The sequence below is a fragment of the Lepus europaeus genome, chromosome 14, assembly GCF_033115175.1.
Source record: "Lepus europaeus isolate LE1 chromosome 14, mLepTim1.pri, whole genome shotgun sequence".
NCBI lineage: Eukaryota > Metazoa > Chordata > Mammalia > Lagomorpha > Leporidae > Lepus > Lepus europaeus.
Window position 1 is genome coordinate 47221884 of NC_084840.1, and position 18572 is coordinate 47240455.

Consider the following 18572-nt stretch of genomic DNA (forward strand, 5'->3'; position numbering starts at 1 on the left):
GACTTGAACCCAGGCTCTCTGTGGTACAGGATGTAGGTGTCCAAAGTGGCATCTTAACCTTTGCAGTTAATGTCCACCCCATATTTGGTCTCTTGAAATTATCTGAAAGCTAACCCTTGTTCATTTGTTTCAGATGTTTTTTGTCCCCGCCCGATCTCCTTTAGGGTAGTGAGTAATACTTGGTTTCATGTGCCATAAAGTTCATAGTGTTTTTTTTTTTTTTAACTTTTATTTAATGAATATAAATTTCCAAAGTACAGCTTATGGATTACAATGCCGCGCCCCCCCCCCCCCCCCCCAGTTCATAGTGTTTTTTAACTTAAACTTTACAGTTTTCAATTTTAGAAGTTTAAGTTTTCAAAACTTCTTATGTTTTTATTTACCATTTTTGTTTATTATAACTTTCTGATCACATGAGATGTCACAGTAAATTATGACTTTAATTAATTTATTTGTGATTCAGAGAGCGAGAGCTACCATCTGGTGATTCACTCCCCAAATGCCTGCAGCAGCCAGGGATAGGCTGGTCAAATCTGGGAGCCAGGGATTCCATCTGGGTTTCTCTTTTGAGTGGCAGGAATTCAAGTACTTGAGTTGTTGTCTGCTTCCCAGGGTGCGCATTAACAGGAAGCTGGATTGGAAGGGCACATGTGACAGGCACTTCCAGGCACTTCCGTATGGGATATGTGCATCCCAAATAGCAGCTTTAACCTGCTGAGCTATACCACCTACCCCAATTTTGATTGACTTTTAGTTATTGTGAATTTTACTCACTATTTTTTATGCCTCAAAATATTAGTGGACTTCGTTTTGTGTTATGGTTAAGTTGATTGGAAATACTTTGCTCCTTTTGATCTTGCTTTTCTTTGGATGGAACAGAGCCATGTTTAGTTTTTTTTTTCATTTTCTTCTTTTGAAGCAGTTTTCTTTTGTTCTGATGTGATGTGAATTACTAGGTTTTCCCCTTTTATCTTTTTAGGAGTAGGTAGTATTTATATCCTCCTGTAAGGCCTGGGCTCCGTTATTGCTAATTCTTTTGGTGCTTCTCTGACCCTGACCTTGGGTAGGTCCCTCACATGCAAGTGCTGTTTTGTTATCAACCAAAAATTCCAGGGTGAGCCTTTGTAGATTTCTTCATTTCTTTCTCTCTCTCCAGCTCTCTACTCAATGCTGGTCTCACTTGTGAGCTCTAGCCACCTTGGCTTCCTTGGACTCCCAGCTCCGTTTCCTCAACTTTGGGAGATCACAGGCTCTCCTGGGTTCCTCCCCTGTTCCACGGCCTGGAAACTCTCTCAAGGCAGTAAGCTGGACACATGTGTGGCTTGTGTCATTTGTTTCTTGTCTCCCAGCGATCACTGTCTTGTTAACTTTTTGACTTGTTCAGTTTCTTCAGTGCTGTTGTTTCATTCATTTTGTTAGGTTTTTATTATTTCATGCAAGAGAGCTAAATATCTCTTTACTCAGTCCATCTTGATTGGAAGTGGTATCATTGTGGTTTTAATTTGCATTTTCATAATGTCCAGTAATACTGAGCATGTCTAAATTTGTGTATTGACTGTTTAAATTTGTGTTTTTTCTTGTGAAGAGTTTGTTCAGACTTTTAGCCTTTTCCTTTTTTCTCTTTTTCTGTTTCATCTATTTATTTTGCGTTGTAGGTCTTTATATATCTTGTATACTGATCCTTTGTTAGATAAATGTTTTGTAATACTTTTCCACAAATCTGTGCTGTCTACCAATTTATTTTCTGTGTCTTTTGAAGAGAGAAATATTTACTCTAATTTATCAGTGTTTTCTTTTATAGTTATTGCTTACTGTGAGCTAAGACACTTTTGCCTAACCCTGAAGTCATGAAGGTAATTTCCTTTATTTTCTTTCAAGTTTTTTATTTTTACTAGTTTATATTTAGGTCTATGATGCATCTTAAATTATGTCTCATAGACTTCATTTTTTTTTTTTTTTCATACGGATATCCAGTTGTTTTGCACCATTTATTGAAAAGAGTCTCCTCACTGGATTGCTTTGTTCAGACATCACATGGCTGCATCAGTGTGCTCTCTTTAAGGAATCTTTTCTTTTTCTTTTGATTGATCTGTTTGATCCACTTCTTTTTTTTTTAGTCTTATATTATTATCACATTGTTTTAACTGCAAATACTACAACCTTTTTCTTCTTTTTCAAGATTGTTAGTATAGTCTCTCCCACAAATTTCTGTTTAAATTTTAGTTTTAGCTTTTCTCTGCTCTTAAAACAGGCAGATGGAATTATAGTTACAATTGTTTTGAATCTGTAGGTCACCTTGAGGATAATTAACATACTAATGACTTCAGATCCTCTTATCAGATATCATAGTATATCCCCATTTTATAGAGAAGTATTTTCTAGTTTTCTGTGTTTAATGTCTGTTGCTTTTGTTTTTGTTGTTAAAGGGTTTATTACAGGGGGCTGGTGTTGTAGCACAGTGGGATAAGCTGCTACCTGTGATGCTGGCAGCCCATATTAGCACTGGTTTGAGTCCTGGGTGCTTCACTTCTGATCCAGCTCCCTACTAATATTCCTGGGAAAGCAGTAGAAGGTGGTCCAAGTACTTGGGCCCTTGCCACTCACATAGGAGATCTGGATGGAGTTCCAGGCTCCTAGCTTTAACTCTGGCTCAGCTCTAGCCATTGTAGCCATTTGGGGAGTGAACCAGCAATAAAAGATCTCTCTCTCTCTCTCTCTCTCTCTCTCTCACTCTCACTCTCACTTTCACGCACTCTGCCTTTCACTTAAATAAATCTTTTTTTTTTTTTTAAAGGATTTATTTCATTTATTTGAAAGAGTTATAGAGAGGTAGAGACAGAGAAGTCTTCCATCCGCTGGTTCACTCCCCAGATGGCCTCAATGGTCGGAGCTGCGCCTATCTGAAGCCAGGAGCCAGGAGCTTCTTCCAGGTCTACCACATGGATGCAGGGGTGCAAGGACTTGGGCCATCTTCTGCTGCTTTCCCAGGCCAAAGCAGAGAGCTGGATCAGAAGAGGAGCAGCTGGGACTAGAACTGGCGCCCATATGGGATGCTGGCGCTCAGGCCAGGGCTTTAACCTGCTGCACCACAGCGCTGGCTCCAATAAAATAAATATTTTTTTATTTTTATTTATTTATTTTTTAAATATTTATTTATTTGAAAGAGTTACATAGAGAAAGGAGAGGCAGAGAGAGAGGGAGGGAGGGAGGGAGGGAGGGGAGGGATGGAGGGATGTGTCTTCCATGTGCTGGTTCACTCTGCAATTGGCTGTATGGCTGGAGCTGCGCTGATCCAAAGCCAGTACCTAGGAGCTTCTTCCCGGTCTGCACGTGGGTGCAGGGGCCCAAGGACTTGGGCCATCTTCTACTGCTTTCCCAGGCCATAGCAGAGAGCTGGATCAGAAGTGGAGCAGCTGGGTCTGGAACCAGCACCCATTTGGAATGCCGGCACTGCAGGCCAGGGCATTAACCTGCTGCGCTACAGCACAGCCCCTAAAATAAATCTTTTTAAAAGGCAAAGTGAGAGAGAATGGAAGGGAGAGAGAGAGGAAGAGAAATTTTATCTCCTGGTTCACTCATCAAATGGTCATAACACCCAGGGCTGGGCCAGATCGAAGCCAGGATCCTAAAACTCCATCAGGGTCTTCCAGATGGGTGACAGGGTGCCTAAGAACTCAGGTCATCTTCTGTCCTTTCAGGAACATTAGCATTGTGGTGGGTCAGAACTGGAGCAGTTGGGGCTTGAAGCACTGCTTATATGGGATGACAGCATCGAAGGCAATGGTGAACTAAGCTGATGTGTCAGGATGTGGGCCCTGTCTTTTGATTTTGAAATTATTTCTGTTTTCAGCATTTTAGTTTTTGATACCTTTTATTTTAAGGTATATTGCTTTATCATGTTACTGTAACTTTATTTTCTAAGGATTAAAAAATATTTAATTGTTTAATTATTTGCAAGGCGGAATGACGGGGAGAGAAGGGGGGAGAGAGAGAGAAGAGAGAGAGAGAGAGAGAAAGAAAGGATCTCTCACCTTATGGTTCACTCTAAATGTCTGCAATAGTTGGGGCTAGGCCAGGTGAAGCCAGGAATTCCGTCTATCCTTTCCCACGTGGGTGGCAACTACTTCAGTTCTGGGTTGATCATCATCTGCTGCCTCTTAGGCACATTAGCAGGAAGCTGGATCAGAGGCAGAGGTCTCCCAGCCGGTTACTCAACCTTAGTTTTGATAAGTTGTATTTTTCAAGAAATTTTTCCATCTTATTTAAGCTGTTCAATTAGTTAACATTAAGATAATAATAATGTTTTGCCCTTTTAATATCTTTGAGCTCTGTGTGATGATGTATGTCTCTTTTTATTCATCAGGCATTGTTGATAGTTTATAGTTTTTTAAAAAGATCAATTTATCTCACAGTTTATCAAGTTGTTGACTTTTCAAAGGACTAGCTTTTTTTTTTTTTAAGATTTATTTATTTATTTGAAAGGCAGAGTTACAGAGAGGCAGAGGAAGAGGCAAAGAGGGAGGGAGGGAGGGAGAAAGAGCGAAGCACGCGCGAGCTTTTTCATCTGCTAGTTCACTCCCCAAATGACTGCAACACACTCAAAACAGCGTCCATATGGAATACAAGCACTGCAGATGGTGGCTTTATCTGCTGTGCCAGAGCACTGATTCATACTTAGTTTTTAAAAGTTCCTGAGCTATCTCCTGCTGCTTTCCCAGGCACATTATCGGGGTGGAAGCTCGATCAGAAGTGGAATAGCTGAGACTTAAACTGGCATGCAGCACAACGCTGGGCCCTTTTCTGGTTCTTTAGTAGGTCATCTATACATTGTAAATAGTATATATGGCTAGTTTGTATTCCGTTATAGTCTGTTGAAGAAATGGAGTTTTTTTTTAAAGTTTAAGACAAAAAGAGACAGGTACAGAGAGAAAGAGCACCCTTCAGATGCCATACCAGCTGAGGCTGGATGGGGCTGCAGCTGGTAGCATGGGAATGGCAGGAACCTAACCACCTGAGCCATCACTTCTGCCTTCCATGGTCTGCACTAGGAGGTAGTTGGAGACATTAGCTGGAACCCGGCTTTAAACCCAAGCACTCTGATAAGAGATGTGGGCAGGTTGACTGGTGCCTTTACCAATAGGCTAAATGTCCAACACTGATACATATATATATATATTTTTTTTTTTTCTTTTTTTTTGAAAGGCAGAATGTTAGGGAAGGAGAGAGAGAGAAAGAAATCTTTCATCCATTGGTTCACTCCTAAAATGTCCTCAATACCCAGGGCTGGGCTTGACTGAAGCTAGGAACTGGGAACTTCATCAAGGTCTCTTATGTATAGATGGCAAGGGACCAAGCACTTGGGCAATCCTCTGCTGCTTTCCCAGGAGATTATCAAGAAACTGGATCAGAAGTTGAACAGCTGGAACTTGAACCAGCACTCCAGTGTGGGATGTTGGTGTCTGGTGTAAGCAGCGGCTTAACCCACTGCACTACAGTGCCCTCCCCCTGATGTATTTGTTTAATCAGGCAGTTGATCTGGTTGTATTATCCCAGCCTAATAGTTGAATAGCTGTTTCAGTTTTAATTTCCCCCTCCTCCCTTAGTTGGGCTGCTGGCCTACCCTTATTATGCATGTAGGTCAAAGGTCAGCCAAAGATAGGGTTGATTCTGTATATCAAATTTCAAGTTCCTGCTCTTGTTCTCTCTAGGCCTAGACCTCTCTTTCCAGTAGCTGAATTTACTTTGAACTTCTTCTTTTCATTTGTAAATATTAAGAGTATAAGGAACCACTGTGGGTTAACTTTGGCTTATCATGCTGTAAGTCCTGAAAATAGTCAACAATTTGTGGACTCATTCTTCCAAGAGACTTCCCACAGGAATCTGGGTGTTTTTGTTCAATCTCCATGACCTTTAAGTAGCTGGCATTTGTATTTTGTTCAGAATTTATAGTTGTTATCTGTGTTAACAGTTTGTCTCATGGTTATCATTTTAGAAGTTCAGGGCTGCCATTGTGGTGTGGCAGGAAAGCTGCTGCCTGCAATGCTGGCATCTCATATGGGCGCCAGCCAGTTCATGTCCTGACTTCTTTCTTTCTCTCTTTCTCTCTCTCTCTCTCTCTCTCTCTTTCTTTTTCTTCTTTCTTTCTCTTTCTCTCTTCCTTTCTTTCTTTCTCTCTTCCTTTCTTTCTCTCTTTCTCTCTTTCTTTCTTTCTTTCTTTCTTTCTTTCTTTCTTTCTTTCTTTCTTTCTTTCTTTCTTTCATTTGACAGAGAGAGAGAGAGAGAGAGAGAAAGATCTTCCTTCTGTTGGCTCACCCCCCAAATGGCTGCTACGGTCCAAGCTACGCTGATCTGAAGCCAGGAGCCAGATGCTTCCTCCCAGTCTCCCATGTGGGTGCAGGGGCCCAAGGACTTGGGCCATCCTCCACTGCCTTCCCGGGCCACAGCAGAGAGCTGGACTGGAAGAGGAACAACCAGGACTAGAACCTGGCGCTACGCCGGCGCTGTGGCTTAACAGGCTAATCCTCCGCCTTGCGGCGCTGGCACACTGGGTACTAGTCCCGGTTGGGGCGCCGGATTCTGTCCCGGTTGCCCCTCTTCCAGGCCAGCTCTCTGCTATGGCCCGGGAAGGCAGTGGAGGATGGCCCAAGTGCTTGGGCCCTGTACCCACATGGGAGACCAGGAGAAGCACCTGGCTCCTGGCTTCGGATCAGTATGATGCGCCGGCCGCAGCGGCCATTGGAGGGTGAACCAACGGCAAAAAGGAAGACCTTTCTCTCTGTCTCTCTCTCTCTCACTATCCACTCTGCCTGTCAAAAAAAAAAAAGCCTGGCACCCATATGGGATGCCGGCGCTGCAGGCGGAGGATTAACCAAGTGAGCCACGGAGCTGGCCCTGTTTGACTTCTGATCCAACTCCCTGCTCATGGCCTAGGAAAGCAGCAGCAGATGGCCCAAGTACTTGGGCCTATGGTCCCATGTGGGAGACCCAGAAGAGCTCCTGGCTCCTGGCTTCATCTTGGACCAACCCTAGCTGTTGTGGCCATATGGGAGTGAACAAGTGGAAGGAAACGCTTGCTCTCTCTCACTCTTTCTCCATCTTTTTCTCCTTCTCTCTTGATAACTCTGACTTTCAAATAAAAAAAACTTAAAAAAAAAAAAGTTCATTTTATGTACAAATTAGAAATGGTATGTTTCTGTTTATTGCTGTTATCTTTTTTGGCCCCAGATGATTTCCCCTTTGGTCGCATAAAGCTTCTTTAGACATACCCATGTCTTTTCACATGATTCTGTTAGTCTTTTGTCTTTCTTTGGTAGCTTCTTTGCTGTCTGATAGAACAAGATGTTCAAAGCTTTCCTTAGAATTACTCATTTATCAAGAATACTCCTTCCTTTGGGAAATGCTATTTGGAGATGCTCATTTCTGGTGTGGTAGTGTTGAATCTTTTTTTCCTTTTCTTTCAAAAGATTGATTTATTTGGAAGGCAGAATTAAATAGAAGGAGAGGGAGAGACGGAGACGGAGTGGGGGAGAGAGCACTTTTATCCACTGGTTTACTCCCAGGTAGCTGCAATGGCCAAGGCTGGGCCAGTCCAAACCCAGGAGCCAGGAGCTTCATATTGATCTCCCACATGGGTATAATGGCCCAAGTACTTAGGGCCATCTTGTACCACTTTCCCAGGACATGACAAGGAGCTGGATGGGAAGTGGAGTATCCTGGACTCAAACTGATGCTCATATGGAATGCTGGTACTGCAGGTGCCTGTCCAACCCACTGTACGACAGTGCTGGCCCGTCATGGGTCTTTTTAAAACACAAGAAGAGAGTTGGGCATTTGACAGAACTGTTAGGATGCTGCTTGGAAAACCCAGATCATGCATCAATAGTGCTTGGATTTGGGGCCAGTATTGTGGCATAGCAGGTACAGCCACCACCTGCTGGAATGGCATCCAATATTGGTGCTGGTTTGTGTCCCGGCTGCTCCAGTTCCAATTACAGCTCACTGCTAATGGCAAGGAAAAAGCAGTGGAAGATGGTCCAAGTGTTAGGGCCCTTGAAACCCATGTGGAAGACCTGGAAGAAGCTCTTGGCTCTAGCCTGGCTCAGCGTTGGCCATTGTAGCCATTTGGGGGAGTGAACCAGAAAATGGAATATCTTTCTGTCTCTGTGTCTGTGTCTCCTCTCTCCTCTAGTCAAAACAAATAAATATTTTTTAAAAGAGTGCTGGAATTCAAATCCCAGATCTACTTCCAGTTCCATCTTCTTGCTGTTGTATACCCTGGGAGGTAGTAGGGTTGGCTCAGGTAGTTGGGTGACAGACCAGGAGTTCCTGGCTCCTGGTTTCAGCCTAGTCCAGTATTGGCTGTTGTAGCCATTTGTGGAGTGAACCTGTGTATCAAAGATTTCCCTCTCCTTCTCTCTGCCTTTTCTCCATCCCTTCCCCCTCTCCTTCTTCCTGTTGCTTTTGCTTGTCAAATAAGTAAATAGATAATACAATCTTAAAAAACAATTTTTCTTAGGCTGAAAGTTTGTTTATATACCAAAAACCTTTTTCTTCCACATTGGCCATTTCGTGGACATTAGCTGTGAGTCTTTTATTTCAATTCCATTCTGACAAGTTACTTGGAGTTTGTATCATTGTGTAAGTTAAAGGGCTCAACATCTCAAAACCTCTCCCTACCCCCCCCCCCACCTCCCCTTTTTTTAGATTAGATTTTATTTATCTATTTGAGAGGTAGAGTTACAGACAGTGATAGGGAGAGACAGACAGAAAGGTCTTCTTCCGTTGGTTCACTCCCCAAATAACCACAATGGCCAGAGCTACGCCGATCCAAAGCCAATAACCAGGTCCTTCTTCCTGGTCTCCCATGTGGGTGCAGGGGCCCAAGGAATTAGGCCATTTTCTACTGCTTTCCCAGGTCATAGCAGAGAGCTGGATTGGAAGAGGAGCAGCTGGGACATGAACTGGCGCCCATATGGGATGCTGGCACTGCAGGTGGAGGATTAACTTACTGCCTTATAGCGCCGGCCCCATCCCTTTCAGATGCCATTCACAAGTGCAGGTTTCCTGTGCTTCTTGGTGGTTCCCCTTCTTTCGTTTTGATAATTTGCTAGAATGGCACACAGAGCTCGTGAAACACTTTACTTACTACATTTATTGGTTTATTATTGAGAAAATTATAGAGAATGTAGGTGAATAGCCTGATGAAGAGGTATATAGGGCTAAATTCAAAAGTGTTGGGAACATAGGAGCTCCTGTCTTTCTGGAGTTGGGGTTCAATATCCTCCCTGCATGTGGATGCATTTACCATCCCAAAAACTGTTCATATAACACTGTTCCAAGAATGTGTGTAGTGTTTAATTTCCTAATCAGTAGGAGTGGTGGGAGCAAGTCAGTGGGTGATCCCTGTAGTCTAATCATTTGCTCTGTTTGGTGACTAGCCTTGTACTGACATTATCTAGGCACCCTTCCTTAAGTCACCTCACTAGCAGTTAATAGCAGAGACAATAAGCAATACCATAGACATCTCATTGGCTTCAGTTTATGCAACTCTGAATGGCAAATTAAAGGGGAACATACTTTCTGCTGAATAGGTACCATTATTCTTGTGCCCAGATCAGCTGTGCACAAGATCAGACCTTTAAGAGGAAATTTCAAACAAGTGGGACCAAGTTCTTCTAAGGCATTTCGTTGATGAGTTAAAGGGAGAATGAAACATGGCTTTACAGTATGATCCTGAAGACAAAGCACTATCAAAAGCAAGGGCTACCAAATGGAAGCGTTTCTGTCAAATCAAAAGTTGAGATCAAGATCAAAGGTCATGCCAGCAATTTTTTGTGTACGTTCAAGGTGTTTGCTTGTTGACTTCCTAGAGGATCAGAAAACCAATCTATGCTTATTAGGAAGAGTGTTTAGAGACTGTTGGCTGAAGCTTTAGCAGAATGTTCAGAAAAACTTTACCATGATGATGATGTATTTGTTCATTCCTTTCACTAAACAAGGGTAATTTTGGGGAAGTTTCATTGGGAAATCATTACGTATCCACTTTGAGATTTGATTTGTTTCCTTCTGACTTTTTGTTTTCATAATCTTAAAAATCTTTAAAAAACACATTTTTCTTCAGCTAATAATTTTATTTTTTTAAAGATTTATTTATTGGGGCTGGCCCCGGCTCACTTGGTTAATCCTCTGCCTGCAGCGCTGGCATCCCATATGGGCGCCGGATTCTGTCCTGGTTCTTCCTCTTCCAGTCCAGCTCTCTGCTGTGGCCCGGGAAGGCAGTGGAGGATGGCCCGAGTGCTTGAGCCCCTGCACCAGCTTCGGAGACCAGGAAGAAGGACCTGGTTACTGGCTTTGGATCGGCGTAGCTCCAGCCGTTGTGGTTATTTGGGGGGTGAACCAACGGAAGGACGATCTTTGTCTCTGTCTCTCTCACTGTCCTTAACTCTATCTGTCAAATAAATTAAAAAAAAAAAAGAAAAAAAAAGATTTATTTATTAGAGAGGTAAAAGGGGAGAGAGAGAGAGAGAGAGAGAGAGAGAGAGAGAGAGAGAGAGATCTTCCATCCGTTGGTTAACTCCCCCAATGACTGCAATGGCTAGAGCTTGGCTGATCTGAAGCCAGGAGTCAGGAGCTTCTTCTAGGTCTCCTATATGAGTGCAGGGGCCCAAGTATTTGGGCCATCGGCTGCTGCTTTCCCAGGCACATTAGCAGGGAGCTGGATTGGATGTGGAGCATCTGGGATGCCGGCACTGCAGGTGGTAGCTTTATTAGCTAAGCTGCAGCACTGGCCTCTGTTTTATATTTTAATTCCATTTTTCCAAGAATTTTTTGAAGTCCCCCTCATATACAAAATATCAGTGTTATTCTTTGTGTTCTCTAATATATTTTCAATTATTATTATCTTTTTGCTTTTTTGCAATATAATGGTATTCACAGCTTGAATTAACTAGTCTAGCTGACTGGATTCTTATATCATATAGCTTCCTAAGGTTCAGTACTTTAGTAAACTTGATTATAGAAATATGCAGCTTATAGTGAGTTTTATACCTTGACTAAAGAATCTAACAAAGTAGAATAAGCACTTCGAAGCTGATTTTGACATTATGAAGACAAAAAATACTTGCAAGCATTCTTCCTATATACATGATTTAGAAATGAGAATATTAGGGGTTGGGTGCTGTGGTATTGCAGGTTGGGCTGCTGGTTGGGATGTCACATCTTACCAATATTGAAGTGATTGGGATTGAGTCCTGCCTTTTTTTTTTTTTTTTTGAAAGGCATAGTGACACAAAGGAAGGGACACAGAAAGAGATCATTCATCTACTGATTTACTCTCCAAGTGACCACAACAGCTCGAGTTGGGCTAGGCTGAAACCCAGGACTCCATCCAAGTCTCCCACTTTGGTAGTAGGAACACAAGCACTTCAACCATCTTTTTCTGTTTTCCCAGGCACATTAGCAGGTGGCTGCATTGGAAGTGGAGCAGCTGGGATTCGAACTGGTGCTCATATGGAATTCTGGTATTTCAGGCAGTGGTTTAACCCAGTGTGCCACAGTGTGGGCCCCAACCCCTTCTGCTTTTAATCCAACTTCCTGCTAACGATCATTGGCACTTTAAGTGACAGAAAATGCTGCTGAAGTCCTTGGTTTTCTGCCATTCATATGGCAGGCTCCTTGTGTTAGCCTGGCACAACTGTGACGTTTTTGGTTATTTGGGGACTGAACTAGCAGATGATACATCTCCCTCTGTCTTTTCTTCTTTCTCTGTCCCATCAATCAGTCAATCTTGAAAAAAAGACAAAAGTAAAACATAAAATTTTTGTTTTTTTTTTTTGCTATTCCAATTGGCAGACTCTTACTTTTTGATAAAATGTGAGGTTTAGTTAGATACTTGTTTGGTGTCCTTGTAATCTGCATATCTTTGCACGGTATCTACCTGTACCTTCAAATGCTACTTCTCACTTGGGTCTAGTAAATTTTAGTAGTTAACAAGTATATTTACTGCCTGTTCTATGAAACTTTCAAGTTTGGATTGCTTAACTGTAGGATCTGGGGCCTCACACCAGATTCTTTATTTTAACTATAACTTCTTTGCTCTTTCCCATTTTTCTCATTTTTATCCCTAAGCTTTCTATGTATAATATTTATAGCACTTTCTTTGGCATTTCCTGATGTATCTCTGTACAAATCCAATTTAGAAAAGTATATTTTGAATAGAGGAAAGAAATATAATTAATCTTATTGTAGTCCTATTAACTATATTTTGTGTATTTTCTTTTATTCTTACATGTAATTCTTATAAACTTGGTTATAATAATTGTGAATACAGCATTAGTTACCTCATTGTTACATAGTTAGTTTTATAACATTGTTATTGTTCTGAACATTCATAGAATATATTTTTATGTATATATTTTTGATGTCTTGAAGCTAAAGTGTATAACTGATAGAAAAATGACATAGATATTTAATCAACACCTATATTTTTGTATTGTTTCCTTTGCTTCTTTAGAAGTGGAGTAATTGAGTCCAGAATACTGTTCAGGTCTTTCATATAGGTGACAGGGATACAATCACTTGAATCACTACCTGCTACCTCTTTGTGTCTGCCCTACCAGCTTCGTGTCAGGAAGCTGATACTAGGAGCTGGGTCAGGGACTGGAACTTAGGCACTCTGGTGAGGGATGTGGGTGTCTTAACTGATAGGCCAAATGCCTGCTCCTGTTCTTTTTTTTTTTTTTATTTACATAGGTTTTCTTATTCCTTTAACTGCTTTTTTTTTTTTTTTTAAATTAAAGATTTATTTATTTATTTGAGAGGGAGAGACAGAGAGAAAGGTCTTCCCTCTGCTGGTTCACTCCCCAAATAGATGCAATGACAAGAGCTGGGCTGATCTGAAGCCAGGAGCTGGGAGACCCATGCAGATGCAGGCGCCATGCACTTGGGCCATCTTCCATTGCTTTTCCAGGCCATAAGGAGAGAGCTGTATTGGAAGGGGGCAGCCAGGATTTGAGCTTGCATTCATATGGGATGCCCGCATTGCAGGTGGAGGCTTAGCCTACTATGCCATAGTTATGTCCCTGCTGTTTTGGTTTTTTAAGGGAAAGTTTTAATTTCTTAAGTTGATTACTGATTGCTTTTGCTTCTAATACTTACTGTTTTGCAAATATTTTGTGTAAATTAATGATCAATAAGATTTAAGATTCTGTTCTAACTTTTTTCTTCCTCAGTTGCTAAATAATTATTTTTATACTTAATCATTACATACATTAATCTGTCTTTGGCCATATAATTACTTCATCAATTGTTTGTTTATTACTGGTAAGTCGACGAATACTATTTCCCTCCTGTGAGGGAGGTTGCTGTATAGAACCAAATAATTGCTTTTTAACAAGTGTGCTTGTGTTTCTTTTCCTCCATTATGTGTTTTATTTTTCCTAAAGGACCTTCACATTTACTCTGGTGATACCAGAGAATAGCACAACTCTTTTGGATGGGACAGCATATCACTTTTTTTTTTTTTTTTTAAAGGTGTATATTTATTTATTTGAAAGAGTTACACAGAGAGAGAAGGAGAGGCAGAGAGACAGAGGTGTCTTCCATCCACTGGCCCACTCCCCAACTGGCTGCAATAGCCAGAGCTGTGCCAATCTGAAGCCAGGAGCCAGGAGCTTCTTCTGGGTCTCCCATGTGGGAACAGGGGCACAAGGACTTGGGTCATCTTCTACTGCTTTCCCAGGCCATAGCAGAGAGCTGGATTGGAAGTGGAGCAGCCAGGACTCCACCCGGTGCCCACATGGGATGCTGGCACTGCAGGCGGCGGCTTTACCCGCTATGCCACAGTGCTGGACCCATCATGTCACTTTTAAATTTATTTTTAAAATTTTTGTTTGAGAGAGAGAGTAAACATTTTTATCTGCTGGTTCATTCCCAGATAGCTGCAGTTGTGGCTGGGGCTGAAGCTAGGAGCCAGAAACTCAATCTAGGTCTCCCATGTGGTTGCCAGGAATCCAGTCACTTGAGTCATCAGTGCTGTCATCTATAGTCTGCATTAGAAGGAAGCTGGTGTCAAAGCCAGAGCTGGGTATCAAACCTAAGCACTGCAGTATGGGGTTAAGGTGTCTTAATAAGCATCTTAACCACTAGTCAAAGTGTCTGTCCCCATTGTACTTTTTTTTAAGTTACTATATCCAGTGACTGTGCTGGATCCTTTGGCTGCACCATGAAATGGACTTTATGATTCAGCAGAGGTGATATACTTATTTGGATAAATAATTGTATCTTCTAACAAGCAAAGTATATGTAATTCATGATATGGCAACTAGCTTAATCTGTAGATTGAGAGGTGTCTCTGATGAAGTGATTTTAAATAAGGACTTGATGGCAAGTAGAAGTTACCCAGCTGTGAAAGAGGGTTCCAGGGCTGGTACTGTGGCGCAGTGGGTAAATGCTGTGGCCTGAAGTGCCGGCATCCCACATGGGCACTGGTTCAAGACCCGGCTGTTCCATTTCCAATCCAGCTCTCTGCTATGGCCTTGGAAAGCAGTGGAAGATGGCCCAAGTCCTTGGGCCCCTGCACCCGCATGGGAGACCTGGAAGAAGCTCCTGGCTCCAGATCAGCGCAGCTCCGACCATAGAGTGAGGTGGTCAAAGGAGAAAAGATTATAAATAGGGGATAGATCATGTAGCGAAACTGTTGATGGGTTTAAAGTGGAGTAGTCGACTATTTGTATTTGTCTTTTATAGATTGATTCTGTTGTAGAAAGCTTACTGTGTAGATTGATGTGGTGGGGTTGATTAAGAGTAAATATTGGAGGGCTGGCGCTGTGGCATATCGGGTAAAGATGCTGCCTGCAGTGCTGGCGTCCATATGGGTACTGGTTCGAGTCCTGGCTACTCCATTTCCAGTCCATCTCTGACCTATGGCCTGGGAAAGCAGTAGAAGATGGCCCAAGTCCTTGGGCTCCTGCACCCGCATGGAGACCTGGAAAAATCTCCTGGCTTCAGATTGTGGCAGCTCTAGCCTTTGTAGCTATCTGGGGAGTGAACTATGGGATGGAAGACCCCCCACCCCCACCCCACTCCCACCTCTGCCTCTGCCTCTGCTTCTGCCTCTGCCTCTGCTTCTGTCTCTAACTCTGGCTTTCAAATAAATAAATAAATCGTGGAAAAAAAACAAATATTGGGGGACTATCAAGTTGTCGAAGTCTTTCTCATGGAAGATGATGATGTTGGCTTACATAGGGGAGTAGTAATAGAAGAATAGACAGGTAGTCAGATCTCTACAGTATTTAAGAGAAAGAAAGGAAAAATGGATGACTGATTAAATGTGAGGTTACTGAAGAGCCCATGAGAGTATTTTAGGCATGGAAAGCCAAGACGCTCTATCAAAAAAAAAAAAAAAAAAAAAAAAGAAGACTTAAATGAAAGATCTCTTCGAGTGAGATCCCAGTGGAAAGAACGGGGCCATCAAAGAAGGAGGTAACTTTCTCTGAAGGGAGGAGAGAACTTCCACTTTGACTATGACCCTGTTGGAATAAGATCGAAGTCGGTGAACTCAGAAGGCTTCCATAGCCTTGGCAACTCATGACTAGAGCCTAGGGAGATTATTGACGCCATAAACAAGAGTGTCAAATTGTTAAGTCAACAATAGGAGTCACTGTGTACTTACGTCTCATGTGGGATCTGTCCTTAATGTGTTGTCCAATGTGAAGTAATGCTATAACTAGAACTGAAACAGTATTTTACACTTTGTGTTTCTGTGTGGGTGCAAACTGATGAAATCTTTACTTAATATATACTAAATTGATCTTCTGTATATAAAGAGAATTGAAAATGAATCTTGATGTGAATGGAATGGGAGAGGGAGCGGGAGATGGGGGGGGTATGAGTGGGAGGGAAATTATAGGGCGGAAAAAGCCATTGTAAACCATAAACTGTACTTTGGAAATTTATATTTACTAAATAAAAAAAAAAAGAAAAAAAATAATGACTTTCAGGAAAAAAAATTTTTAAAAAATTTGAGGTTAGAGAGTAGGATGTGAAGCTGTGAAAAGATGAGTAGAGTCTGGTGCTGTGGCGCAGGAAGTTAATCCTTCACCTGCAGCACTGGCATCCCTTAGGGCACTGATTCTAGTCCTGGCTGCTCCTCTTCCAATCTAGCTCTCTGCTGTGGCCTGGGAAAGCAGTAGAAGATGGCCCAAGTGCTTGGGCCCCTGCACCTGTATGGGAGACTAGGAACGAGCACCTGGTAACTGGTTTTGGATCCGCGTAACTCCAGCCATTACTGCCATTTGGGGAGTGAACCAGCGGAAGGAAGACCTTTCTGTCTGTCTCTCCTTCTCACTGTGTGTAGGTCTGACTCTCAAATAAATAATAAAATCTTAAAAAAAAAAAAAAATTATGTGTAGGTGTTTTGGAAGAGTACAGGGTGGTTCAAAGTATCATTACAACAGTAGTAAGAACTACAGGGAGAACAGGCTTTTGTCATCAATTTTGGCCACAGCTGAAAATGTCGATATATCTTAGGAAGTTTTTTTTTTTTTTTTTTTTTTTTTTTTGGACAGGCAGAGTGGACAGTGAGAGAGAGAGAGAGAGAGAGAAAGGTCTTCCTTTGCCGTTGGTTCACCCTCCAATGGCCGCCGCGGTAGGCGCGCTGCTGCCGGCGCACCGTGCTGATCCGATGGCAGGAGCCAGGTGCTTCTCCTGGTCTCCCATGGGGTGCAGGGCCCAAGCACTTGGGCCATCCTCCACTGCCTTCCCAGGCCACAGCAGAGAGCTGGCCTGGAAGAGGGGCAACCGGAACAGGATCGGTGCCCCAACCGGGACTAGAACCTGGTGTGCCGGCGCCGCAAGGCGGAGGATTAGCCTATTGAGCCACCGCGCCGGCCGGAAGTTTTTTAATATGTGGACCCAAGTACATATCTGAATGGACTGGAGATAAAATTTGCGAGTTAATGGCATAGGTTTTGTACTTTAGTTGCTGATGGAAGTTTTGGACAATGAATGTGTTTGCATATAACATTTAAAGCTTACATAAAGTGATCAGAGATGTTCTCCCAAACAGGTAAGAGAAATATTAGGTGAGAAATAAGTCAAGAAATATTGAGGCTCTCATGGTTTGTTTTCTGTACTTATTCTACACATTCTTTTTTTTTTTTGACAGGCAGAGTGGACAGTGAGAGAGAGAGACAGAGAGAAAGGTCTTCCTTTTGCCGTTGGTTCACCCTCCAATGGCCGCCACGGCCGGTGCGCTGCGGCCGGCACACTGCGCTGATCCGAAGGCAGGAGCCAGGTGCTTCTCCTGGTCTCCCATGGGGTGCAGGGCCCAAGCACTTGGGCCATCCTCCACTGCCTTCCCTGGCCACAGCAGAGAGCTGGCCTGGAAGAGGGGCAACCGGGGCAGAATCCGGTGCCCCAACCGGGACTAGAACCCAGTGTGCTGGCGCCACAAGGTGGAGGATTAGCCTGTTGAGCCATGGCGCCGGCTTACACATTCTTTAATCTTCATTTCTTACTATTATGTTTGTAATTTGTTTATCTTTAATTGTGTGTACCTAAGCTTTTTGGGAACAAGGTTAGGTAGAAATAACATTCAAGTTTGACCTCTGGGACATTTTCTCCATAGTAAGATAGTGTCAGAATCTTAATCTGTTCGTTATTTTTCCATTATATCTGTCCTCTTGACAAAAGTAAAAAAAATTAGTAGTATTAGCTCTATATTTATTTTTGGTATTAAACTCTGGGGATAATAGGGAGAATCTACAATAACTTATGAGTATTATTGTCTGTGAATGAAAATAGTAACTAGAATAATTAGTTTCTTCTTTCCACAAAGGACATCAGCTCATATGAGCTCTTGCTTTGCCACCTAAATAAAAATTCTGAATTTTTAAAAAGATTTATTTATTTGCTAAGTGTGTGTGTGTGTGTGTGTGTGTGTGTGAGAGATACATATATCTATTTTCCATCTGTTGACTCCCCATGGCCTCAAGAGCCAGGGCTGGGCCAACACGAATCCAGGAGCCTGGAACTCTGACCTGTGTCTCATGTGGGTGGCAGGGGCCTAAGCACTTGGACCATCTTCTGCTACTTTCCCAGGCACATTAGGGAGCTAGATCGGAAGTAGAGCAGCTGGGACTTGAATTGGCACTCATATGGGATGCTGGCATTGCAGGTGGCTTAACCTGCTGTGCCACAATACTGGCTCCAAAATTTTAAATTCTCTTTATTTTAGGAGAAACTAGATATACTTGACTCTGATAATCTTAGCTTATCTTAGGTACAGAGTAGAGCTGGAGGCAAAGAAATGTTAAAACCTTGCCCAGTCCTGTTTTGAGAGGATCATTTTGCTTTTATTAATGTAAGATGCTTTAAAAAGTTGTGGCAGGAATTTAATTTAAAAATGTGCTGTTAAAAAAACTTTTATTCTGGTGCTCTGAAGAAGATAACACGTTGTTGAGAACAGCTGTTTTGTGAGGAATGTTCTGAAATATTCTTGATGGCAACTAGTACAAACCATGCTCTCACATTTTCATAGTTTTGAAGTTTTTTTTTGCAGGGAGATGTTATAC

At 42.4% G+C, this 18572-nt stretch overlaps 1 protein-coding gene across 19 annotated transcripts in view; it reads left to right on the forward strand.

Annotated features, from left to right (window-relative positions):
• The window catches only part of MLLT10 (MLLT10 histone lysine methyltransferase DOT1L cofactor), a 230032-nt gene that overhangs the window by 46369 nt on the left and 165091 nt on the right, over nt 1–18572 (forward strand). The gene's annotated exons all lie outside the window — the stretch shown is intronic.